Source organism: Lissotriton helveticus, chromosome 3_1, assembly GCF_964261635.1.
Source record: "Lissotriton helveticus chromosome 3_1, aLisHel1.1, whole genome shotgun sequence".
Classification (NCBI taxonomy): domain Eukaryota; kingdom Metazoa; phylum Chordata; class Amphibia; order Caudata; family Salamandridae; genus Lissotriton; species Lissotriton helveticus.
This window is the reverse complement of record NC_136061.1, coordinates 2,089,407,245-2,089,435,026: the sequence shown is the minus strand read 5'-3', so window position 1 is coordinate 2,089,435,026 and position 27,782 is coordinate 2,089,407,245.

The window sequence follows — 27,782 nt, the reverse complement described above, 5'->3', positions numbered from 1 at the left end:
ATATATATATTCATCCAAAGAAACGGCGTTCCAGCGAGCACTCGGGTCAACAAACTCACACACCAGGGTCAAGACCTTTAGATCAGCAAAACCAGGTTTATGAACTCCATAAACCCATTGTGACGCGTTTCGCGCTTCACAGAGCGCTTGTTAACACAACTGCGGTGGAATAAAGTTTGTCCATTTAAACACAGGTCGTGAAGCATTTCATCACAATAGAGAAAGGACTAGGCATTTAGATATTATTATGCGCCATCTTGGAGTGGGTTTGCTAACCATGTCATCGTTAAGTTGTAACATATAACATCACCATTTCAAAACATAAATACATTTTGGTTACGATACTTGACCAGTTATAAGGTATATATTCATTAAATACCGTAAATTCAATTTTACTAATTTTCAGGTAGCTGAAAGAATGATGACCCATGTAGTGCGGTAAAGCAAAAAGAAGGCACGAAATTGGCATAGTCTCTGTTATTACATACATTTAATATTACTTTCACTGGCACTGTGTTTTTTAAGTATTTAACAGGACCCACGGTATTCTTGTACGTCTTTGGCATGTGAGCGGTGCTTTGTGTATCGTGTAAAATCTTGATTTGTAAACAGTGTGAGTAAAGATTTAACACTCACGTGTCTTCACCAATGGAGAGTCATGTGGTTGATGCAAGGGAAGTGTACCCATTGTTTCATATGGATGGTCTCATCTTAATAATGGCTGGTTAGTGCCTTTCAAGACCAATAACCTATGTATTTCCATAGGGGAAGTATTCTCATTGCTTTACCGCACTACATGGAATGCCGTTTCTTTGGATAAATATTGATTACCGGCTGATTTATACTGATACCTCCTAATAACTCGACTAATTGCGGCTATGTCCATTGGTCAACACATTTCTGATCTCTACCCACATCACACATGTGACTTTATTTCTCGGTGTATTCTATACACCGTTCGCGTTATGCGTTAAGGCACAGACTAAGCCATCAAGCGGAGGGCTGGTCACTCTCTTTTTCATGCGAGCTTCTCAATTGTGTGACCCTTATGACACACGCGATCTGCTACCAATAAAACAAACATTATAAATTTCTACATTTACTGCCACTGGGTACACACAGAACTTCACAAGCAGCCACTGATTTTGCATTTCGCTCGTTACAAACGTAGTCTGTTTACCGTGTTAATGCATTTTGAAGTAACGGTGATGTCATTTTGCCTGTCTGCAGTAAAGCAACGTTATACCATCAGTCACTACATGTTGTAAAATGCCTAGTCACTTTGAGTAACATAGAAAAAACACTACCACTGCCTATTGTATATAAAAGCACCATTTACTATCAGCGCGCTATGTGAACAAGGCCGCATGTCTGGTGGCCGAAAAGCGTCATTTGGACCTCTGATGTGTGAATAAACAACACTCTTCTTTGAACATTGTCCATGGAGTCTGTATCCTTGTGCTGAGTCATTCTGTTGAATGGTCAAAGCTTTGGGAATTCGTTGTGAATATATATATATATATATATATATATATATATATATATATTGAGAAATGCACCTTAAATCCAGATTGCAGGTGTTGCACTGGGCAGCATCGGTCCCGATGAGAAGCTATGGGGTCCATGTTGATGATGTGTCACACAGCGGCAGTTCCAGTAAGCTGTGCAGGCTGCGATGCAGGCTTGTGTCAAGGCTGCATCGAGCTGCATCAGTTCTGATGTGTGAAGAGCTGTGTCAGGTTTGCCTCATACTGCGTCTGCTCTGATGAGAACACAGAGGTATTGGCAGAGCACCTTTAGCCCTACTTGCAAGGATCCAGGACCAGAGGGACACCATTTGGAGGGTCAGGAATCACAGAAGGCAGAGTCCAGGTGCAGAGTTCAAGATGGTTGGAGCCTTTTCTTTCCCTGAGGCTCTAATCAGGAGGCCAGCCACCTAGCCCTTGTAGTCACTCTGATGGTCCTGGTTTCAAGATGAAGGTCCAGCCTTCTCACTCAGACTGCAGGGAAGCAAAGTGGCAGGGCAGTCCTTCTGAGTCTTCCACAGGTCCAGAGATGGGTCTGAGGGTCCAGTATTTATACTTAGTGCCAACTATGTAGTGAGAGAAGCTTCTGAGTTCTTCCCCTACAGGCGTGTCTGAAATGTCTTGCCTCCCTGCCCTGGCCGTAGCCTGTATGGGGACACAAAAGACCAGCGTGAAACCCTTATTGAGTGTGCTGAGGCAGAGCCTTTGTGATGTGCATGTGTGGTAGATGACAGCTACTCCCCCGCATGCTGACAGAGATGGCCCATCCTGCTAATACCTAACTTCCCTCAGCTCACAGTCTCAATGGAATACACAAGGACCAACTGCCAGCTAAACCTAGGCATTTGACCCACGACACAGGCACCAAATGGTTGGGAAAAGAAATTTGATGGCTTCTCCTTTTTCGTTCGCCCGGATTTCTGTCATGTCACGGTGGAGAGACGCTGGAGATTAAGGCAGATGATAAAACTATTTCAGGACAAGGGTATGCAGGCATACTTAATCAATCCGGCACAGCTGAAAATAATTAACGGTGGGAGAACCTTGTATCTGAGCGGTAACCTGACAGATAACAGACAGGTCAGACGTAGAAACTTTGTTAACAATGTCAAACGTTAAGATGTGTACTATCAATGTAGGGGGGTTAAATGATTGGAAGAAACGACAGAGATTGAGCCACTTTGCTAAATTTAATAACATTGACATACTGTGTATACTAGAGACTCATCTACCCTGGGTTAAAAGGAAGTTATTGAATATGCACGGATATATTATGCTAGGATGCTCGTCACAATCATCTACAATAAGGGGGGTGGCCATTATGGGGAAATGCAATCTGGGAGGGGTAAGACGCACCAAAATGGATGGGTCCAGCAGATGGGTTCTGTTGGAATTGAATCTAGGTATCACATTGTGTGTGATCTATGGATCAAATGAAGATGAGCCAGCAGTATTTGACGAGCTGGAAGAGGAGCTAGCTAATTGGGCTGCCCCTTTGGTACTGTGCGGAGACATGAATATATCGGCTGATTGGAAGCAGGGAGGTAAATATACAGGACGCAAACATAAGGTATATAGGGCTTTAGGTTCCCTATTACAGTCGCATGGTCTGATCGATGTATGGGGGGAAAAACTGCCTACGGATCCAGGTTTTACTTATTTCTCATATCCAGCTCAGAAATACTCCAAGCTGGACTATTTCTTTGTCTCAACGGGGGAAATATGCAAGGTTAGAATTGCCAAGCTTCCAAGAATAGTCTCGGATCACAACCCTCTGATATTGACATACAAAGTGCATAATATTCCTAGGAGAACAACTAAGTGGACATTCGAAAGGAAACTACTAAACGATGATAGGTTTGTTAAACACCTTAAACAGTGGGCAAAGGAGTTTTTTTATATAAATAGATATAGCTCATCCCGGAACGGAGTTTGGGAAGCCTTTAAGGCATCCTTAAGAGGGGAGACGATCAGCTGCTCTGCCAGGCTAAGGAAGGAAGACAGAGGTAAAGTGGAGATGCTCATTTCTGAGTTAGCAGTTTCAGAGAATCGGCATATAGAGGAAATAGGATCAGGTAAGGATGGTAGTCAAACCGCCAGAAGTATGGCTCTGATCAAGGGAGACATTTTAAAAGTGGTCACGCAAAGGGAGACAAGAGAATATCAGTCGTCTCGAGCAAAACGATATGAGACAGGGGAACAAGCTGGTAGAGCACTAGCGCTCCGTATAAGACAAGAAACCAATAAAAATAACATCCGTAAGATCGAAGATAATGGAATAGAATATACGGACCCGAAAGAGATAATGGGTGTTTTCCAGAAATTTTACCAAAAACTATATGATCAGGAGACGGGCTGGGTACCATCTAGGCAAGGGCCCGGATATGTGTGTCCGGTTCTAGAGGATAAAGATAAGGAGCAGCTGGGGAATGATATAACCCTAGAGGAGATACGGACTGCATTACAGGATTTAGCTGCAGGTAAAGCCGCGGGACCAGACGGGATACCCATCGAAGTATATAAGATCTTAGGGGAGGAAATCCTTCCATTGCTCGTAGATCTTTTTAATGGAATAATTTGTTCTGGGAAGATCCCTGACTCTTGGAAACAGACCAATATTGTAGTGTTCCATAAAAAGGGTAAACCTGAGGAAAATCCGGGCTCTTATCGGCCAATATCACTGATAAACGCTGACACCAAACTGTACTCCAAGGTGTGGGCAAAGAGGCTAGGGGGGATCATTGGCCAGCTCGTCTCTCCGTGGCAGCATGGGTTCGTTCCAGGGAGAGGTACCACAGATCACACTTCGCGTGCGATCTCGCTATTTGATGCTATCGCTGTCACGGGGGGAGAAATGGCCATGATCCTCCTAGACGCCGAAAAAGCCTTTGACCGTGTGGTCTGGGAATTTATGTGGGAAGTTTTGGTCAGTAGAGGTTTTGGAGAGAAGTGTAGGAAAGCAATAAAGGCTATGTATTTGGATCCGGTAGCCAGAATCGTAACTATGGGCCTGCAGTCGGAAGAGGTGGTAATTAGAAGAGGAACTCGCCAGGGATGCCCTTGCTCTCCTTTACTCTTCTCACTTTATATAGATCCCTTAATTAGGGAAATCCTAGCCTCAGATAAAATCTCCCCTGTTATATTAAATGGCCATACCACCAAATTATTGGCTTATGCGGACGATTTGGCAATTGTCACTACCAACCCGCAGACTGCTATAGTAGAACTGAGTCATCTGGCCAACGCATTTGGAACCCGTTCTGGGTATAAGCTGAATGAAGAAAAAACTATAATAATCAGTACTAATAATATCCATAAAGTCGACCAGAGGTATGTGGAGTCTGCAGTTTATCTTGGGGTGAGGATTAATGCAAATGTGGAGAAAAGTATACAAGAAAATTATGTACCCTTGATCGCCGCAATAGACAAAGAATTGAGAAGAATAGATGTTTTACACTTATCTCTGATTGGTAGAGTGAACGTTTTAAAGATGTCAATGTTTCCGAGAATACTGTATTTATTCCGTGCCATACCTCTGCTAGTAGAAGAGGGCCTGTTGAAGAAAATGGAAGCAGTCTTCTCCCAATTTGTGTGGCAATACGGGAAAATTCGTCGATCTTTAGCTCGATTATCAGTACCACTGGAGGGAGGGGGACTGTCTGCACCAAATTTGAGGCTGTATCACTGGGTGTGTCTAATGATGCAAATGAATGTTTTATTCAAATATGTCAATATGGCTGGGTCAATAGGTCTGGACAGAACCCCCACAATATATGAACTGTTAGTAGGAGGGAAAGCAGTGGGGCTCCTAACACGAGAAATAAATCTTAGGTATTTTAAAAGGAGTAAAAGTAGGGTGATGCTTAGTGCTTGGAGCACCTGGAAGTCAATAATGAGGTTCTTGAAGATTCCGAAGATTAACAGTATATTGGACTTGTGGCGGTCAAATCCGTTTGTTCATCTTGGACAGAATAGTAATAGTAGGTTATGGAAGGAGCTGGGTATTAGTTGTCTGGGGGATGTCATGGTTGAGGATGAACTACTTGGATTTGACACACTTCAGCAAAAGTTTGGTATACCTGCTAGTCAATGGCTCTTATATAGACAACTGGAGCAAACAGTTAAGTCAATTAGACCTAGGATTTCAATTCAGGAGCCTAACTCATTTGTGAACTATGTAAGGAATGGTGGTAAGAAGATTAAAATCGGGTATAGCTATCTTTTGCAGGGTTTGGGGGATGACATCGGACAAATTGAATCTGATTGGGCAGAAAGAATTGGAGATCCGAATATAGATATAGACTTTGCCTTAGCACTGAATAAGAAAATACTAAGAGCTTCAAATTTAAAGGCACAGCACTACAAGACTATCTTTAATCTATATTATACGCCTGCCAAGCTGTTTAAGTGGGGTAAGAGAGAAAACGATAGGTGCCCCAGGTGTAACCAAGGCCCTGCAGATTTACCCCACATGTTTTATAATTGTCAGAATCTTACTCCAGTCTTCAAAGAAATTGAAAGGTTTTTAACGGGGCTGCTAGAGCATCAGATTACTCTATCCCCTACTATGGTCTTGATTGGTAGAGACGAAAATCTAAAATTAGAGCATGAAGCCGAAGCATTTATTTTTCTATGTATGGCTGTTTTTAGGATTTTAATCTCGCCTGGTTGGAAAGACTCTGTAGCTCCTACGTTCCAGATGTGGTTAACAAGGCTTCTGGGGACTCATAATATAGAGGAATGTGTGTACGATTTTAAAGGAAAGCGGTTGAAAGAATATGGTAAGAAGATATGGGCTCCTCTTAGGAATTGGAGAGAAATTAGATGAACAAGAGCTTATAGATCTATAGGTGACGTTGAGTGCCTTCCCGTATGTGCTATTTTTCGAAACAAACATGTCTCATGTCTCCTACGATTGTATTTATAAGATGTATACTGTATTTTCAATGTCTGATTTTATCCTGTTGATTATTGTATTAATGTATTAATGTATTAATGGATTTTCTCTTTTTTGATACCCGGAACCATCTCAATAAAAAAAATAGGAAAAAAAAATAATAATAATTGGCAGGCATATTCTACAGAGAATCACAAATATTATAGCTACTGATTTATGGATCTGTAACCAATAAGATACAAATGTAATTGCATGCAAGAAGAAAGATTTCTAGTGAGTATATATATGTGCGATGGCTGTAACATCTATCAAAGATGTACATATTAGCAATGTGTTTCTTGTGAAGGCTCTGTTGCCCACGTGACTAGGTTAGCACAGAACAGTGCTTCTATAAAACAATACGCACTACACCTCTCCAACTCCATACACAACTGCCCAAGTCACAAATGTGAAGAGTATGATTTCATTAGAGAGGTGACAAAAGCAGATTACGGGACTGAAGTGATAATATTAAACTTGCACATTTTATATGACTGACTATGATAAATGTTTATACAACAAAGTATGCAGTGTGGTCTTGACGTCACGCACTACTCATAACAACCACTCCACTCATCTAATTATGCAGCAATGTTCCTAATACTGCACTGCTGAGTCTTCTTTGCACCGTGCCTTCCTAGAGTGCTTCTATGTACAGAGCTGACTACTCACCCCTCAAATATTGCTTGGCACCAGGTGCACATATAAAGCATATCTGCCTTGGACAATATCTAGGTTTTTCTTTTAGGCTACACGGTCATCCAAACTAAAAACAACCTGCGCAACCGCCCAATAAATACATTGTAGACAGTCCTTCCCATACACACTTAACACACATCTGATATACCATATTTCCCTTTCATTGGGCATCAACCAGCACTCTTTATCCAAGCATAACACCACAATCCATCTCTTTTTGTTACATACATAGGATGGTCATCCTCAGAAAGCACACGTTGGACATAACGTTTAAGTTGTCATGTGCACAATAAGGCGCCAAAGACATATAGTGGGTGAAGTGTTACTATAGGAGTTATGTACCACAACAACGCGCACCCTAGAACTACTTAGGGAAAATTGACATCAACATACTACACCTTCATGTAAACAGCACTATTACCCAGGGATTGTGAGGTGCGCTTAGAAAACACTCTACCTGGCTTAACGCTGGAGAACGGAGCAGACAGGAGGGCCCTCACCTCCTGGGAAATTGAGGAGGCTGGGTCTACACTACGAGCAAAAACGAGGACAAAGACCAGTACATGTAAACATGTAAATGGATAGCATGGACATTAAATGAACAGTTGTTATGACCATGAACGTTGCAAAATGTATCAACATGTGATGTTGAATAAACTGCGACCTTTTAAGGCGCCATAGCATGTTGTCAGTGGTGATTTAAGGTTTAATAGGAACGCAGTTTGGTTGAAAGCAGGCAGGAAAGGGGGGGCAACTCACCACCTGGAGGGGGTTTGACCCAGGCCCCCATAGGGTCCGGCTTTGCCTTCCAGGCCCAGTTTACCAATCTACCTTGCTTAACGCTGGAGAACAGAGCGCTCATTCGAAAGAAATAAAAACAGAAATGCCCTTCAGCGCATCCTTCTATACTCATAACACACTACAAAGGTCTTTACTTACATCAAACTCACTTTACTTTCACACTAACTTACATAACTTCTAAACACTGAACAATCTCCCCGCTAATGTCACACAGACAATCACCAACAAACATTGACAACCCAGTGATTTCTATTAAAAGAGTGCCTGGTTCCAGGATGTAATGCACTGCCATGGCAATTGTGGAACGAGCTATACAAATGCCACTTATAAAAATGTATTTGGGTGTGAACCATAGTTGCATTTCTTTTTTTGGGGGAAAAAAGGCAAGTGACACTTCTTGACACATGTTGTAGCAAAGTCTCACACTGACAGTGAGGGCTTGAAGGGGAGTTTTGCCCCTCTGGGCTTTTCAGGTGGGTGGTTGGTCAACCACTTCACCAGAAGGGACTGGAGGAGGGGTCTCAAGAGGTGAGGTTAGCTGGGGGCTTAAAGCATGGTATCCTAAAGCACCCTCTGTGGTGTAAGTACCACACACCAGTGGCATTTAGTTTTAGCATGTTATGTTTTTTGTGGTCTAGCCTTGGGGCTTCTTGCAATAGAAGTAGTGTCTTAGGGATATGGAGGAATCCGGCAGGAATGCAGTGGTGCACGCCTTAACATTGCCTTAGCAGTGCAAGGAGAGAGGTTCTGAACTTCTGGAGCCTGGGGTCTTAGATCAGGCCTGGGTTTGTAGATGAACGAGGACTGGTAGACCATCGGTGGACAGGGTGGTGGCCCTTGCCTATTATCTGCAGAGTCAAATTTAAGACACGGAGGATGAGCTCATTGAGAGGGGTGAAGTAGGAATGAGTCGTGATTAGCAGGCAACCGAGGTCTTCTATCCAGGCCTTAGTAGAAGCTGCGGCAAGGCAGGTAACAGGTTTTTAGAGGCAGGTCAGGTCGCACGCGCACTCACCGGCTGGTGTTGAGGTGGAAATCCGAGCGGTGTATCCTCTGCCGGTTGTGGGTGGGGGTGAAGAGGCGTAGCAGTGTGTGGGGACAACGCTTCACCAGCAGGGATCGCAGGTGCCATTGGATAGAATCACACTTACGCGGCTGAAGAGGGGAGAGGGAGTTGAAGGGGAAGACATGCAAGGGTTAAAATTTCAAAGGAAGAAAACAAATGAATATTATATTAGAGGGTACCGATGATGGTTCTTTGAATTAGGTAGGCTATGCTGCTGATGGAGCTAGAAGGTGCTGAAGAATTAGTGACTAGTTAAAGACAGGGCAACAGGGCTGTATGACGGAGACAGCCAGGGGGTGGAAGGACGTGGGAGACAGTAAAGGGAGAGAGGGCAGCCCTGGGAACTAGATAGGGGAGCCTGATAAGGAGACCAGGAAGTAATTTCAGGAAGGAGGCGCAGCAATGGGAGGTAAATGGAGAATGTTGAGGAATGTGGGTGGCAGCTAAAGGGGAGCGGGTAGATTGTGTAGGTAAAAAGTATGGTGTAGTGGGGAGGGGGCAGATGGCCAAAAATGAGGTACAGGCAGGTCCAGGGATCATAGGCCAGAGAGAGGGCGCCCGTTGTTGAGGCCGAGAGAGTTGTAGTATATGGCCTTTTGGTAAGTTGTGTACTTATTTAATTATATCTTCAGAATGTAGAGTTCCTCTAACACTCTGTATTCCATGTCATTGGCATATACGACTGTATTAGAATGTTGTAGGACATTCATGCTACGCCCGACCTTCCTTTCTGCTGGTACATGTTAAGTTGCCAATAAAGGCTTACTTATTTAAACCATGCTTCTGCTTCATCAATGTTATTACATCGTTTTGGCGACTATCTGGGATTTACCGATCTACTGAACGGCATTATACTGAAGACTGAGAAGCTGATTTCCTTACCTTTAACACTTCAAAGCTATCTCGCCACCGAAGACCGAATAATCTGTTTACTCATTCAGCATACTTTGCCGGTCACCTGAAGTGAGTTTGTGTTCTATGCACATTTCATTGTTGTTACATCAAGAGCCGTGAGGGTGTCGTTCTACAACCGATCTTCGTTTTACAATGGATCTACAATTCTCTACCTATTGAGTACTTGTACCGATTGAACTTAAAGTGAGTGTACCAGAGTTATTTTAGACTTATGTTTTTTCCAATACTCATTTATTTCTGAGTGCTTCTTCGAACGTAAACACCCGGCTCCAACGTTCTCTACTCAGCTCCATTATTCCTGCTGCAAAGCATTGTGGGCACATTTGTAACGTTCAAGGTCACGCTACATGACCCGACGCGGCGTACATGCCGCCATCTTTCTTTTACATCGCATATTTCAAATTACCTCATTAGCATCGCATTTCTTCGCATCTCCGCACGAATTTGATGTTTTTATTGCGAAATGCCACCGATCTCTTGCAATTACTTCTCGCTTCACAAGTAAGCCTTTACTTTTTTATTTATTTATTTTACATTATACTGTCACTATGAATGTCGCTGAAAGAGCAGCCCCTGCTTCTTCTACAAATGCTAGTTTTTCTATAAACTTAAGTAATCCCAAAGAGTTTTTAATTGCACCGGGGGAACCAATTATAAAATGGCTAGTGTGGAAAGATTATTTCTTAAATTACATAGCCACTCAAGAAGACAATGTGGGTATTCTATCTCCTGAGGGAAAGAAAAGGATTTTGCTTCATTGCTTAAGATCCGAAGGCTTAAGGGTTTATAACCAGATGCAAAAACCTGAAAGGGCTGGTAACATTGATGTTTTCAAAGCAGCGATTCTTGACCTTACTGAACACTACTCTCCCACAGTCACCAGATGTGCCTTCTTTAAAAGGAAGCAACTCCAGCACGAATCTGTGGAAGAATATGTTTCTGTTTTAAAGATTTTAGCTGCGCCCTGTAAGTTTGGTGTATTACACGATGAGTTCATAAGAGATCAAGTTGTGGTTTGTACAAAAAACATAGGGATACAAGATAGATTGTGGATTGAAGGTGATTCAAGTCTCAAAGATGTCATTACATTAGTCAAGAAAGCTGAACTTTCTGAAAGGAGTTCCAAGACTTTATCTGATCAAAATGAGCCTTCCAATTCAGTCAACAACATTACGGAATCCAAGAAAGGGAAAGAAAGTTCTATAAAGTCTGGCTTTACTCAAAACAAAACTTTAAAACCTTCAAACCTAGATTCAACCAATTTGATTCTGCTTCATTCGCGTGCTATCGTTGTGGTAGTAAGTCCACAGCGCTAGTTTTGAAAATTGTCCAGCTAGATCAACCAAGTGTTCTAACTGTGGAATTGTTGGACATTTTACGAAATCCTGCAGAAGGAAAGTTTTATAAAAACCCAAAGTCACATGCCTCAATGAATCTGACTCTGATTCATCTACTTGTGACTCTGATAACCAACATCATCAATATGTTTCTGAAAACAAAAAATGTAATTGTGTTCTTAAAGTTAATTGCAATGATAGAAGTAAACCGTTGTGTATAGTTAAATTTGGAGGTATTCCCTTACAGGTTGCTGTGGATTCTGGCTCACCTTTCACCATCATTGCTAAAAGTGTGTAGGATGCCAATTTAGTCAGTGCTCTCGGTCCACACCTAGAGCCCGCTGATGTACTCCCTGAAAGTTTTACTGGCGATAAAATTGATTTACTAGGATTTCGACCATTGATCTTTAACTTTAAAAATCGTTCTGCTGTTTGCAAATTGTACATAGCATCCGAAGGACCATCTGTTTTGGGCTGGAAGGATCAGAGAGCATTACATATAATTCTCGACCCTAACAGCCCAGAACAGGTGCTGGTAGCGTGTGAAAGTGAGAGTGCCAAGAATTGGGCTCTTAAAGAGTTTCCAAATGTTTTTTCCGCGAAAAATTGGTAAACCTTAAGGATTTTCCCATCACATCAGACTTAAAACTAATGATGTACCTAGAATACACAAGGTGAAGAACATTCTCATGATTGTGAGGGATGAAGTAAAAAAAAACTACTCAAATATACAAGATAATGGTATTATTGAACCCGTGGAGGCATCTGAATGGATTTCTCCATTGGTAGTGGCAAGACGTGCCAACTGAAAAATCTGTCTCTGCATTGATCTAAGAAGCCTAAATGAAAACATAATTGTAGACCAATTTTCCTTACCTAGGACTGACGAAATGTTATCTCTTACCCATCTCAGGCAAAGAACAGAATGTATTATGATGCCATACATGGTACCCGAACAGCGGATTTGCAAGTTGGTCAATGGGTTTGTGTTAAAAATGCCAGGAAGGTACCTAAAGGTTTCAGCAAGTTTTCCCAACCTAAGAAGATTTCTAAAATTCATCATAACACTTGTTTTGGACTATGATGAGACTTGGCACATGAGTCGTTTAGCTTTAGCTCACTCTGCACCTAATGACTTAGCCTCCTCTTCTCACCATTGTTCATCCTCTCCATTTTGGTGTTATGACAACTCTCTTGAGTCGGCTCCTGTTGCTCCCTCTGATCCTGTCAACGATTCCAATGATATTTCTCCTGAAGTACCTGTCAGTGCTAGACCTTTATCAAATGTCCAAACTTCTTTTGGGAGAGTTGTTAAAAGAGCTGAAAGTTACAACAAATGTATTTGTTATTAAGTGTTCTTTATTTTTTCTTTATTTTCATTGGGGAGGATGTGTAGTATATGGCCTTTTGGTAAGTCTTGTACCTATTTAATTATATCTTTAGAATGTAGAGTTCCTCTAACACTCTGTATTCCATGTCATTGGCATATATGACTGTATTAGAATGTTGTAGGACATTTATGCTATGCCCAACCTTCCTTTCTGTTGGTACATGTTAAGCTGCCAATAAAGGCTTACTTATTTAAACCATACATCTGCTTCATGGATGTTACTACAAAAGTCCTATGTGGCCCAACTACCTCAGTATAAAGTCATCGTATGGTCCATGCATCTGACCCAGAGGCGGAGGAGGACACCGTCGGAGTGGGACAGTGATGGGTCTTGAAACCGGTGCTTTACAGACAAGGAACATCAAGGCATGCAGTCCTGCGAGGAGGTTATGAGGTCAAGGGCAGAAGCAGTGCCAGTGGCGGGATGGCATGTTTCAAGGGGTAGACTGGCTCTGGTGCGGGCCACAACCTTGAGACCAGGTACAGGAGTAACATTTTCCAAAAAGAAGAATGGGGGTGTCATTGGGTGCACCCACACGAGTTCGACTGGATTGGGGAGGGAGGTTTGGTTAACTGTTGAGGAGCGTCAGTTACATATGGTGAGTGTAGTAAATAGATTATATCAGAGAAGTAAGTAGAGTTCATATACTTCTTTATTCAAGATGTAGAGTAGAACAAGAGCGAACACAACACTGCAGCAGCAAACAGTCAACTGTCACGGAATAGAATACAGAGCATAAACCAGCACAGAACACAGAATACACAGGAGGTGAATTCCATAAAGACTAGAAAGAGAACTTAGCCAACTACTAATGTACTACACATCTTCTCCCTTTCTTTTTTTTTACAAATCAAAAGAGAAAAAAAATAAAAAAACAAACAGCAACATTAATTAATAAAATCCTGTAGATAAGTAGGTGGTCGGCGAGACCTAACAGGACGTCTAAGCAATAAATCATTCTGTGAAGAGAAATCATTGTCAATGTTACTTTGGACAGAAACATTTGGAGCAAGAGCATCACCACCCCCTGAACTTGAAACATGATTGTGAGGAAACGACTCGACAGGAGTGTTGGAAGCTAGCAAATAACCACTGGTGGTGGTGGTGGTAGGTAACAGATTCTGAGAAATTTGCGGCATTTGTGGCACACCATCCAATGAAGATGAAGGAAAAACATTGTCAACAGGCACAGGCTTCACTCTTTCATAGAGAGCCACCCTTCTAAAATTCCAACATTCACCGTTATTAAGAATAACACAGTGATTGAGAATTTTCTTAACCTTAAAAGGACCTTTAAACTTCGAGAGGCCCCTTTGTACCCTTCCACTTTTGACCTTGACAAGATCCCCAACCAAGAAAGGTGTAGTGTGAGGTAACGAAACAACATTCTGTGCACACTGCAAACCAACAACGTGTCTCATCCATGCAGGTACCAACTTTGAACCTGGACCACGTCCTCTCATCAACTGGAAAGGGGATTTGCCATTAGATGAGGGAGATGTTCGATAGGCCCACAACATTTCATTGACCATTTTCCTAACAATACCCCCACCCTCTGAAGCCATCTGAATTATGCCCTTCACCCCCTTGTTTGCTCTTTCACACACCGCGTTGCCGTGGGGATTATATAAGGAAGTACGGTGGTGAGAAATGCCACACTCTTTCAAGAAAATTTGCATATCCCTAGAGACGAGTTGAGTACCATTGTCAGTAATGATGATAGACGGTAAACTCTCATCTTTAAATAAGTTTCCCAAAAATCTTATGGCGCTCTCGGTAGTGATGTCATTGGTAAAGTTCACAACCAACCATTTTGAAAAAACATCCACAACAACCATGGCAAACCTATCTTTCTCATTGAGTTCCCCCATAGGACCAATGAAGTCAAGGCAGATAGTATGCCATGGTAAATTAGGACACTGTATGTGTGTATCGGATTTTGACTTAGGACCAATCTTCAGCCGCTTTTCCCCTTCCTTGCACATCGTACAATGCTCAACCCAGTCTACAACCTGCGAATCAATACCAGGCCACCAAAAATGGTTCCTTAAGCGGCGTTGAGTGAGTGTCTGACCCATGTGGCCCTCGTGTGCTAAAGCCAACAGTTTGTTCCTGAGACCAAAAGGAGGTATAAACTGCTCCCCTTTAAGCAAAATGTCATTGCTGGTGAAAGAAAGTTCATCCAAAATTTTGAGATAGGGCCTAACTGAGACGGAAAGAGTACTTTCACGCCTAGAACCTGATTTAATAAGTCTGATAACTTCTTGAAGAGTGTTGTCGCATGCCATCTCTCTTTTCCACTCATCACTGGATAAAACACCTTCCCCAACGAAAACAGCATCCTCAACAGAAGCCACAGCCATGTCATCGACATCTGAAAGAATATCTGAGTGATGCAAGTTACGCCAGTCTTGAGATAACCTTGAAAGGCAATCAGCTTGGACGTTTTTCCACCCCTGAATATATTCCACAACAAACTGAAATTCCTGAAGCTTAGCTGCCAATCTCATGAGTCTGGCAGAACCCTTACCAGCTCCGCCTGGGGAAAGGACTTTAATAAGGGGTTTATGGTCAGTCCTGATTATGAACTTCATGCCCCATAGATATGTCCTAAAATACTCTACTGCCCAGGAAGCAGCGAGAGCTTCCCTCTCAATAACCGAATAATTTTTCTCTGAGTCAGTAAGAGTCCTGGAAGCAAAGGCCACTATAACCTCAGAGCCGGCTTTAACCTGAGACAACATAGCCCCTAACCCTGTTGCGCTAGCGTCAACTGTGACAATGGACTTATTGTGAACATCAAAGTGAGAAAAAAAATTTGCACCACAAATTTCCTTCTTAATGTTTTCAAAGCACTTTTCCTGCTCATCGCCGCAAACAAACTAACACCCCTCTTGAGCAAAGATCTCATACAGCCAGTCTTGTCTGAAAAGTTCTCTACGAACTTTGAGTAGTACTCGATAAGTTCCATAAAGGAACGTAACTGGTCCTTATCAATAGGTCGAGGAGCAGAACGAATGGCAACACACAAATCCCTCTTAGGTTTGATACCCGAAGTGGTGATTGTGTAACCTAGATAGTCCACCTGATCTACTGAGAATAAACACTTGTCCTTGCGCAAAGTGAGACCATCTTCAGATAATTTCTCTAAAACACTCCTAAGTGTAGAATTATGTTGAGCTGCCGTCTGGCCATAGATCAAAATGTCGTCTTGAAAATAGACCACATCTCGTACACCTGCAAAAATGCTAGTAACCATCTGCTGAAAAACGCTCGCTGCTGAATTTAATCCAAAAGGAAGCCTATTGAATTGATAAGTGCCCCACCGAGTAATAAAAGCTGTCAAACTCCTAGAGTCTCTATGCAAATCAATCTGGTGGTAAGCGCTTCTAAGGTCAAGCTTAGAAAAAAAACAAGCACCTTAGAGAGTTGTAACAAGTGCCGCGATGTTGGGCAAAGGAAAGGTATCAGCTATGACACACTGGTTTAATGAGCGCAAGTCCACACAGAAGCGGAGCTTGCCGTCCGATTTTTTCGTGACTACGATGGACGAAACCCAAGGAGAAGCTTCCATGGCTTCAATCACGCCCGAAGACAACATATCATCAAGAAGACGCTTTACTTCGTCTCTGATAACAATGGGTATTCTCCTAACTTCATGCTGGACGGGAACAGAATATTGTTTTAAAATAATTTTGTGAGAATAGCCTTTCAGACGCCCAAGTTTCTCACAAAAAACATGTTCAAACCTAGATAAAATAGAAAGCAGTTCATTATCTTCCACAACCATGACTTGTGGATCAGCACGAGGATTGACAATGATGGAGAGATCGTATTGATGGACCCACCCTAGAATAGCAGGTTCCGTTGCAGACACATACACTTTCCCTTGGATCTGTCTAGAAGAAAATTTGATACAGGCATCAGAATAACCAATAATGTCTAAAGGTTCTCCCTGATATCCACCAGGAGAAATATCCTTAGGGAGAAGAGGAGTACTACCCCACCCCTCAACATAAATGTGATTGGGAATGATTGTGTAGCGTGAGCCTGTGTCCACTATTAAATAAACATCTTTGTCGTTAATAACAAACAGTGCTTTAGGTCTGTTTCTGCGTCTCATTTCATCACTGTGACTATGTTCATCCACACCCACAATTAAAATCTTATCAAATTCATCAGATACCTCATCAAGGCTATTCACACATGCTACAGAGGAGCGCCCTCTCCCTCTACAAACCCTAGCATAGTGGCCCACTTAACCACACTTCATACATTCTTGCTTAGCAGCAAAACAGAATTTTGAATCAGAGGCATGACTTGGACTGCCACATCTATAACACTGTTTTTGAATGACAGTTCTTGCAGAATTCTGGGGTTTCACACCAACAAACTTTTTGTTGAAAAAATTCTTGTTTTTTACAGCTGCAACCTCCCCAAAATCGTCATCCCCCTGAATACACATCGTTGAATCGCATACAGAAACTTCACCGACATCACTAACCACAGCTCTCTTTTCGAGCTCTTTCATGCAGCCCTCAGATTGTTCAACGATTTTCGCCAAATAAATAGCAGTTTGTAAGTTCGGGTTCTTTGCTGCCCACAAACGTTCCTGAATTTTTTTATTGTTGCATTGGACTATGAGTTGAGCTCTAATCAACTCATCTGTCATGTTACCGAACTTGCACTTAACTGAAATTTCCCGCAATCTGGAAACAAAGTCATCAATTGACTCACCCACTATTTGACTTTTGGTATAAAACTTATACCTATTCATTACTAAGTTTTCTTCCTTGGAATATCTTATTTCAAGGCGAGAAATGGCTTCTTTGTATTCGTCCAAAGAAGCTTGTGCACCAGCTTGCAATACCAGAGGTAAGAACTTAAAAACTCTCTGGCCTTCTTTACACAAAGAACTAAGTAGGAGTGCCTTCTTTCTTTTTGCAGAGAAACCTTGTGCATCAAGCGCATCTAAATAATTGTCAAACATGGGAAACCAATCTTCCCATGAGATGCTAGGTTGACCTGGAGTAGGTAAGAAACTTGGAGGTAGCACAACTTTACAGTTTTGCTGCAGAGCTTGTTCAGTCATGGTGAAAAGAACAAAAATTTAGTAAAACTGTTTAAAACCAAGGCAAAAGAATAGTCAATACTCCTTAAATAATACTTGTACAAAGCAACTGACATGTGTATCGTCGGAGATACAGTGGAACCCTTTTACCAACAGATATGAGAAATTAACAGTACCTTCGAAAAAGAATTTGACGTGTGTATCGTCGAAGATACACTTGTGTTGGGAGACACGCTCATAGTAGATTACTCGCACTACTTCAGAAATGACGAGCGTATCGTCGTTGAGGTAACCGAATCGTAAAAGAACAGGCAGAACCAAAGAGGTTTGCGGTTACGCTGCTGGAGGTGAATTGAATGTTGTTATGACAACAAAAATGACTTCTTGACGTTTTTGCGAAATGATGTCCTTACGCGATTCTGGTATCTTGAGTGCTATTGGATGAAGTTATGCCACGTCACTAGAGCACAGGGATTGGACACAGCTTAGCGCGTCATATAACAGTCCACCAACTCCCCTTGAGAATTCCATAACGTCATCAGACAGGCACAGGGAAGCGGTGAAGACAGAGCAGCTGGGCCAACGGACGCGGAGGAGAGATGAAGTAATGACGGACTCCAAACAAAAGTGCAACAGTCACAAGCACTCAAGAATAACAATGTAAGAGCACATAGAATATATTTTAAAGTCACCTTGAAAATGGGTTGGTTCCAATGTAGGCAAAAGCTTTCTGCAACCTCAGAACAAGTTGAACACAGTTCCTTAACCGTAGCTCTTCCGTGGAAAGAGGAGATTGTCGAGCGATACAAAGTCAATACTCAACTCGTGTTAAGCTGCGTCTTAGGAAGCAAATCAGACCCAAATTCGGAATCACCTCAAATTTGTCCGCTCTTGTCTTTGTGCGGTTCTACATTCGCGTGGAATTCAGGTCCTAGTCGCTAAAATTGTAGTAAATAGATTCTATCAGAGAAGTAGGTAGAGTTCATATACTTCTTTATTCAAGATATAGAGTAGAACAAGAGCGAACACAACACTGCAGCAGCAAACAGTCAACTGTCACAGAATAGAATACAGAGCATAAACCAACACAGAACACAGAATACACAGGAGGTGAATTCCATAAAGACTAGAAAGAGAACCTAGCCAACTACTAATGTACTACAGGGAGCTAACTTTGGGATAAAGGGATTGGTGGTGATTAAGTTGGTTAAGGAGGGTAAGATGTCAAGCGGGGTGACAGCAGTAGAGAAGGTTGTGGGCAGGAGGTACAACCAAAGAATTTTCCATAAATAGAGGGAGTTTTAGTGGCCCATACTACGGCTGCCTCAAAATAGAAAATAGGAAAGACTGAATTCCTGTGAAGTGTTCAAACTATTACACCGTGAGATGAGAGCGCAGAAAGGCTTCAAAGAGTAGTAGCAATTCAAAGAGGCTGGAAGTGCTGGTAACTATTTAAAAGTAAACAGCAGCTATTCTAATTTACACTTTACTGTGGTAAGTATCCAGAACAAGGTGTTATGTCTTTTAAATATATTGCTGTGCTAGGAAAAGTGAAACTAATGTTTGGGAGTCTGTCATGGGTCAGTTATGACTAAAGATTTTAGGCCAGTTTAGCAGAAGCTGCTGATGGTTAAGCGAGGACAGTAGAAAAGGTTATGTTGTTACAGTGGACGGCACCCATGATGCAATATATTGCTGTGCTAGGAAAAGTGAAAATAATGTTTGGGGGTCTGTCATGGGTCAGTTATGACTAAAGATTTTAGGCCAGTTTAGCAGAAGCTGCTGATGGTTAAGCGAGGACAGTAGAAAAGGTTATGTTGTTACAGTGGACGGCACCCATGATGCCTCAGTCTCAGTAACCTGTACATCAAGTGATTTGCCAGTGGCGTATCGCCCCTTTCAAGGGCAGTCACTCGTGTTCGGAAGGGCAGAACAGGAAGAGGTCAGGTGGTCAAGAAGGGCATGTTTGGTTTTTAATAAGGGCTTCTGCAACCAAGAGTGCTGTAAGTTTAAGCTGCTCCAAATGCAGCTCAAACATCCAGTTATGCACTCTTTTAACCACTTTGGGCAGGGTGCAAGGTGGTTTAGCACGGTCTTGGCAACCACAATCAGCCAGTGGAATGGACAGTCCAGGCCAGATAGGAACGAGTTTGTACTCCAGCTCAATTAGTTTTGCCCTAAAAGGGATAAATCAACATTACGTTTGGAAGGATATATTTCCGGTTTCAAACTAGAGGATGAAGGGCCTAGGACCAGTGTTGAGAGTGTAATCACCGGGAGGTGGTAGAGGAAACATCGATAAAGCTACAGAGAACATTATAGAAGGGACTTTTTAATGAATGGCAATTTGAGGGGTTAATGTGTTGCCTAAAGGATATCTGACAAAGGAGAAATTAGAGTTTATTTTAATTAATTATACTTCTCTCGAGGATGCAGTCGAATTTGTTAGGGCAGCAAATGATGGGGCTTTTATGGCAAAATGTGACATAAAGTTAGCTTTTCACTTACTGCTAGTTCATCTGGATGACTGCGAATTGTTAGGGATACAGTGTCAAGGTCAGATTTTCAAGGATAAAGCCTAGCCGACTATTCTATTTCTTGTTCTCTTTTTGAAAACTGTGTCACATTTTCACAATGGTTGCTTACTTTTGTAACTGACTGCACAGCTGTGACACATTATTTGGATGATTTTTTTTCTTTTTTGGGTTGCTGAATTTTGACACGTGCCATGCAGATCTTGCCAATTTTAAGGCTTTGATGGCTGACTTAGGGGTCCTGCTTGCCCCTGAGATTGAGTCTGATGCAAGGTTACTACCTATTATTAAACTGGTGATTATATGACTGTTGGAGGACATGCTAGTGAAGAAGAAAGTTGAGGCAAAGGCTATTCAGATACTGTTGGGAGTTCTTAATTTTGAATGTAGAGTTGGGCAGACCAGGATAACTTTCTGTAGGAGACATGGTTTTGCATTAGCAGGATCGTTTTTACACATTACACAGTGATGCGGTCAGTGGGGGTGAAGGCGAATTTGTGAGGAGAGTATTTTATGAAGTCTGAGGGATTAAGATGAATGGCATTTGCAGATTTATTGGATGCTGCTGGCAGAACATGTTTTGCATTATGTTAACATGGAAGCTGGTGTGTGGAGCAGTAGGCAGTGTTTTTTTTTTTTAAGCGTAAGTGGTGAGGTTGCGCAGTGGCAGACTTATTTGTGGCTGCTGTAGGAGAAGGGGCAGGAGTTTTTGATCACAGAAAGGGATCTGTGTGATCCAGTTTGTAGTTGTTAACGGTTTATTGGGGCACTTTGGCTTTGATTGGCCTGTATGATGCAAATTTGCAACATTCCTTAAGAATATGAGCGGCGAGCCAGGTGAAAGTTAGGGGCTTTAAGAGACGCATATAAGTCAGCTGGTGCGATGGAGGGCAAACTGTTCAAGGAGATATGCGAGACCCGAATGATTGCTTGATCATGTTTAATCTTGTTTTCTTGCTTTGCTGCTGGTTATTTTTAGATGGTGATCTTGGTACCTCAAGTGATACCATTACGGTGTGGATCTGTGCACATTTGTTCCTTGTGTGACCAGCCATGCTGGCTGAGTAGAGACCCTTTTGAAACAGCTGTGTTTTGACAACACCAGAATACGAATAAAGGGGCGGGGCAAAGGGGGTATGCCATGGGCCAACTGTTGTAGACTTTAGTGGATCTGTTGGCGGGTGGAGGCAGCCCGGGCACATTGTTCACTTATTTGGTTCGCTTGAGGGATTAGAACATGAAGCTGGATGCAAAAGAAAGCTTTTATGGTCCAGGACAAAAGTATTATGGATAGAGTTGATACTGAGGGGGGTTTGGCAAGGGACATTCAAACCAGCTGCCATCGACAAGGTGGGACGTAAGGTGACTAGAGAAATCTTTGTAGGGAAGATAGTATAAGGAGGGTCAGACCCGCTGAAATACAGTTTGAGGAGTATCATTTCTTTAGGAAGATGGGGTTCATTTGTTGTTTATAGAAATGGAGTTACATTTGATGGGGTTGAGATATCCATTGCACACGTTTTGGATGGTACTCGGTGGGGTGGGACTGGAAAAACTCCCTGGAGAACAGTTTTTATTGGCAGCTGTTTTTTACATAATATAGAGTAGATGCTTGGCCCAGCAGATATCAATTTAATGGAGTGATGATGCCAGACTGGGTAGTTTCAAGATTGTTGGGGTGAAGTAAGCAGAATTTAGTGAAGTAGAATTGGTCATGGGGACTGAACTAGGCAGGATCGTTGGATGGGATGTTTTATAAAGTTGCATTCAAGGGGGGTAAGCAAATGGCTGGTAGTTTAAGGTTGGGGGTATGGGTAGGTACAGATGGGCATTTAATGAGGTTTCATATATGAAGACTGTAAGTAATATGGCAGGGTTTATTTACACTCTCAAAATATGTTGTGGTTTCAGGCCTGAGTTGTCTCACTTGATTGGTTTTTTGAAGAGCATCCTTAGACATCTAGAAATTTTCCACAAAACGAGAGAGGAGTCGAGATGGCCACCTGAGTGGATGCATCCCCTCACTGCTAGGACAGATTGCAGGCCACATAACTCCCCCTCAGGCTTTAGTTAAACACACCAACGGCATGGAAGAGCTGGCAAAGTAGGTGCCCTGACGGCAACAGCAGTGAGGACTTCAGGGCTCCTCCGGTCCAACCTTGCTGGAAACGCCGAGTTGGGTCGGGATGTGAGAGACGGGTGGCTTTCCTCTGGGCTTGGTTGGAGGCAGCAAAGTGAGAGACGGCAGAGCCCATTTGACATGCCTGCTCTGAGAGACACTGGATAGAGGCAGCGGTCGCCATAAGGAGCGTGGGTGATCGAGACCTGCGGCCGATGATGTACTTGTCCAGCAGCCCATTGCCCCCCCCCGGTGTTTCTTTCTTCCCGTAAGTGCCAGTGGAAAACCTGTGTTGGGGAGGCTCTCGCCCGATGAAAACAGCGGCAAAGACTCTGGGGTGGCCCCGTGCACCGTAGCAGCTGAGCTAGGTGGGGAGCCTCCGGGTGAGATGCGGTTGACCCCCAGCATCAAATCGTGAGCTGAACTACAGGGAGCAGTGATGATGAATAGCCACACCTGTGGCCAAAGGAGATAAATAGAGGCACCAACCACCGCGGGTAGACAAGGGGCTCGGGCAGCCCGGGCGTACCTGCAGGGCAATGGACTGCACCCGTATAGACGAGGCTGGGGGAACAGTGACCCACAATGGCTGAGTGACTAGGAGCTGTGCTCAGGACCCAAGTGAAGACCTATAGTGGGTTGGTGGGCACTCCATGACTATAGCAGCATGATTAGATTGCCCCATTGCTGCCGGGTTTGCCCCCGAGCTGACGGGTGATGGAGCAGGTAGGCGGCACTGTGCTGCATGCCGCAGGTTTGTGCGGGTCCTGAGCAGACAGCAGGGAGGGGGCTCATCAGTATCCGATACTGGGCGTAAGACACTGAAAGGAGAGCCGCAGATTGGGAGACATGTGGGGGCACAGACCGAAGAGTGAGGCTGAGGACTGGTATCCTGCCGGCACACATCGATGTAACACTGATCATGCAGAGTTTGGGCTGTGCAGGATATTGAACACAGCTAAGATCTGTGCAGACACAGAATGCACCCACTGAACCTAGGGGATTGAGGTAGGTGCTATGGATGCTGTCCAAGCCCTAAAGTGGACTGGGGTTTACCTCAAAACAGTGACATATGATCAAGGACAGGACCACAAATATTACACAGAATGCGGCTCCTGCAGGCCGGGATCACTGATTCACCCTCCACCCTAGAATTAGAGCAACTGATTTTGGAGTGCAATAGAGCGATCTTGGAAAATATAGATGGGGTGGAGGCCACAATGGTGCTACTGTGCCAAGATATGGACAAAATGAGGGTTTAGGTAAAAGAGATGGATACCAGAGCAGATGATACAGGGGAAATTGTTGTTTCCCACTGCCATCAGCTTGCGCTTCAGGAGAGGCACCTGCAGTGGCAGTAAAATAAACTGGCGGACCTAGAAGAGAGGTCAAGATGAAAAAATGTGCGTATCCTAGGTCTGCCAGAAAGGACTGAGACCTCGCCCATGGAACAATATCTTTAGAACTGGTTGCCCACCTTCTTGCTGCATATGGCGGGAACGGAGGGTTTGCAGCTGGACAGGGTCCACAGGATGCCTGGCAAGAGGGCTCTGCTGGGGTCACCAGCACGTATTATCATGGCCAGGATGATGAAACAAAAGGACAATTTGTGGATTCTGTCAGCGGCCCACCCGCAAGATAAAGTGGAGTACAATGGAAATAGAATATCCTTGTATCCGATTATGGTATTGCCAACCAGAAGAAAAGGAAGACATTTATGGCAATGTTGTAAACGTATCTAGGACCCTATTTCAATATTCCGATTTTATGCCCTTATGTGGTTATATCAAATCATATCCTTATAAAGGCATAAGACTCATACCCATATTAAGTCATAGCCAATGCAGTCCAAATACGGCAAGGCTACTCCCATAGACTCCTAGAAAGCACAACGCGTTCTTAAACAAACCAAGCCTCCAGGAGCCCGGGAATCCCCCTGCGTCTGTATTGATTTGTCCTAGAACTCCTGGAGTCCTGAAAGAACGGCGAGTTCTTAGGGACGTCTTATGTCCAACCTAACGTCAAACTCGGCACCTTCCAGGTATAAATATACCAGCATCTGCCCTAGCAAAATGCACGGTGGTTTCGAGCAGATCGGCTATCTACTTGCCCGACGCCCTGCTGAAACGAGTGCCGAAGGAAGCCGACCCTCCCATTGACGCACTGAGAGAGACGCTGTCTTTTCTCCTGCCTAGAAATCCAGCTCCAGTGTTTCCCTGTCACCCTAGTGGGTTGCTGGGAGATCGAGTCCTGAGAGAGAGATACAAGACCTCCTTCATTCTATAACCAAGGTACGGAGCTGATTAGACCCTTAGAGAATTCTTGATTCAGATTCTTGGCAAAAACTATCTTAACTAAAAATACACCTTATTTACTCAGTCCCATGTACTAGGCTTAGGTTAGGTACACCGGGGTAGGCGTATCTTAGAAGCACCAGTTGAGTGCGTTTAGTCAACTTTTATCATTATATGTATTTTATCCGTTTTAAGTATCTCATGGCTTAGAAACCATATAAATGCTTTTACAGTATTATTTCATAATACTCCTTTTACTGTACGCACTTTACTTTATGACAAGTATTGCAATTGTGGCAATTCACTTCTCTTGCATGAGAAAGAAGACTGCTCAATAAATAACCACTTTTATTGAAAACGCCCGTCTCTCTATTTCTCTGCACTCCTGGTGAAACTAAGCATGCACGATTGACTGAGTGAAATAGCTATCTATTGTTTCCGCAACTCTGGAGATATACTCCTTATTCTTGGGGGAGCAAAGTTGTCATGTTTATGTGGTTGTCAGAAACTATTCCCTTCTTGTGAATTCGAGAAAGCTTCTAGTGACCTCTGAGCTAGCTGGCATTCATAATTAAGTCTAACATATTCAATAGAGACCTAGTCGACCTAAGTCCTACGGCTAAACTATCGTTTATGTTATTCCAATGTGCAGAGCCTATTGGGAATATAGGAACTACACTACATGGCGCCCAACGTTTGGTAAGGCGATAATTTAACGCTAGATACTAGAGTAACTCAGATCCCTTTTCCCGTAAAAACTCCAATAGACGTCTGGAGTGGGTAAAAGGTTAATATCCGCCAAAAACTTATTAGAAGGAAAATCCTATGTGTTAGTTTTCCGTTTAGTCAACGTTGAAGGATACAGTGTTCCAAAATATTGTGCACCTAATCTTTGTTTCCTTGAAACTTGCTCTGCAAACTTTCAGTCAGCAAAATGACGGGAAGTGAAGACGAAAAAGATGCTTTGGCAGCTCAACTTTTAGCGGAAGTCACAACTCTCCAACAAAATGACCCGGGTTCAATACTCATCCCGGTAAATGTAAGAAAAACCATAACTATAAAACTTATAGAAAATGGAGTATCACCAAGAGGTGGTACAGTCATATTTGTTGTCGAGGCACATGAATATCGGCAGACAGAGGTATTCTATTCATGGATAAAATTTCCAGCAGCAAATGCTGTGACACGCAAGTTCCACTACACCAGAGGAATACGTTCCTTTCGAGGATGTTGAAATTCCCCTAACTTACCAGGAGCATGAGCTCTGGTTTAATGGCGCCCTAAAACATCAAAATCACATTACCAGGCTCGGTCCAGTAGGTAGACCAGGAGCCACATGGCCAGTTCTAGCCAGCTACATCCGGACATTGAAAAAATGTCAAATGGAGAACTTTTAGTTCAGCTAAATCAATTAATCAAAATACATAGACAATTGGTCCAATATGTCATGCAGACTCTAACAGTCCAACCAGCAACAAAAATTCCACAGCACACCCCTCACCAGGGGAACACAAATAAAATTACACCACAGACTATACAATCAGTCATTGACAAATTACCCGCAAAACGGGAACAAATTCCATTCTGGTTAGCTCAGAAAATTACTCAAATAAAGGCTGTATTCCCTGATAGTACACCTCGTGAAAAACACAGAATTCTGACAATCTGTCTACCAATGGGGATCGCACCACATGTGGAAGACTGTGACACTTGGGGAACAGTCTTTGCTTCAACATACACAAAAACACATGGTGTCCCGTCTATGGCGGTTATACCAGACGTACTAAGACAGATTCTAAATGAATACGGTCCAAAGCCTGCTTTAAATCTAGATATGAAATTACTGAAAGACTTTAAGCAAGTCTTGGCTATATTACTAGCCAACATAAAAGGAGAAGCAGCATCTGTGGCGATCCGCCAGAAATTAAAAGAAACAGAAATAGCAGAACAACCTTTTGAACTCGCCAGAATAATTGAAAAGTGTTATGAAGAATTAGGTAGAGATAGTTTGAGTGGGAGACCACTAAAACCACAACTAACTGAAAATCCTGAAAAAACCTTTATCAAAAATAATCTAATTACTCCAAAAAAGAAGTGGGAGGGTAATAAACAAATTACCCCCAGAGAAAAACAGTTTCAGACCAGAGAAAGGTCTCTCCAACGGAGAAACAGATCTCCAGAACGGGGGGACAAGTCTCCACACAGGGAGCCCTCTGAAAAAAGATACAACCTTAGAAATAGGGACAATTTGAGAAAACCTGACAGATATCAAGATATTGATACACGTCCCTCTCGATCTTTTCAGACTTCCTCACATAAATCGGAAAGAAGAGGACGGTGAGAACATAAAGAAGAGCGCGTCAAGTCCAAAGACAAGGAACCTGCTCCTCAAAGTAAAAATTTACACTTTCCCAGAAAGAAGGTAGCAAGTATTAAAATAAAACATGCCGAGGATTCTGAGGACACAACTCAAGAACGGAGAAGGGGCTCAGACAATGCTAGACAGCGCAGCAGAAGTGACCATAGCTCGTAAGATCCTGATGAATCTTCTGGAGACAGTGGACACGAATGAATACATTCAAGTGGAAACTGCAGACACCAGAGTTAGTGTACTTCATAAACTATATGAAATAACATTGCGTATAGAGGGGGACAAAACGAGGAAAATAAGAGGTCTCTTTTGGGAGAATCTATCTAAAGGCTATGACATCCTTCTAGCAGAGAAAGACTGGCCACCAGAGCTTGTCAGGGAATGCCCACATGGCGAAGAAATTATTATGCCTGCCTTCTCAAATCACATTCCAATTCATAAAAAATACACATATGCTAGGAAATGGGCAGTGGCCCACGCCCCTGCATTATATACAAATCATGTAGGATGGGATGAGGATTCTCCTCACCATAAAATCCAGATAAAAAATCAATCCTACTGCACAAAGGCAGTATCCTGTTAAACAAGAAGCTAGAAAACAAGTCAGGGAGATCTTAGATCAACTTGAATGCCAGGGGGTGATTGAAACATGCACCTCACAAATGAACAATTCTTTGTTTCCTGTCTCCAAGCCAGACGATTCATATCATCTAGTTTTGGAT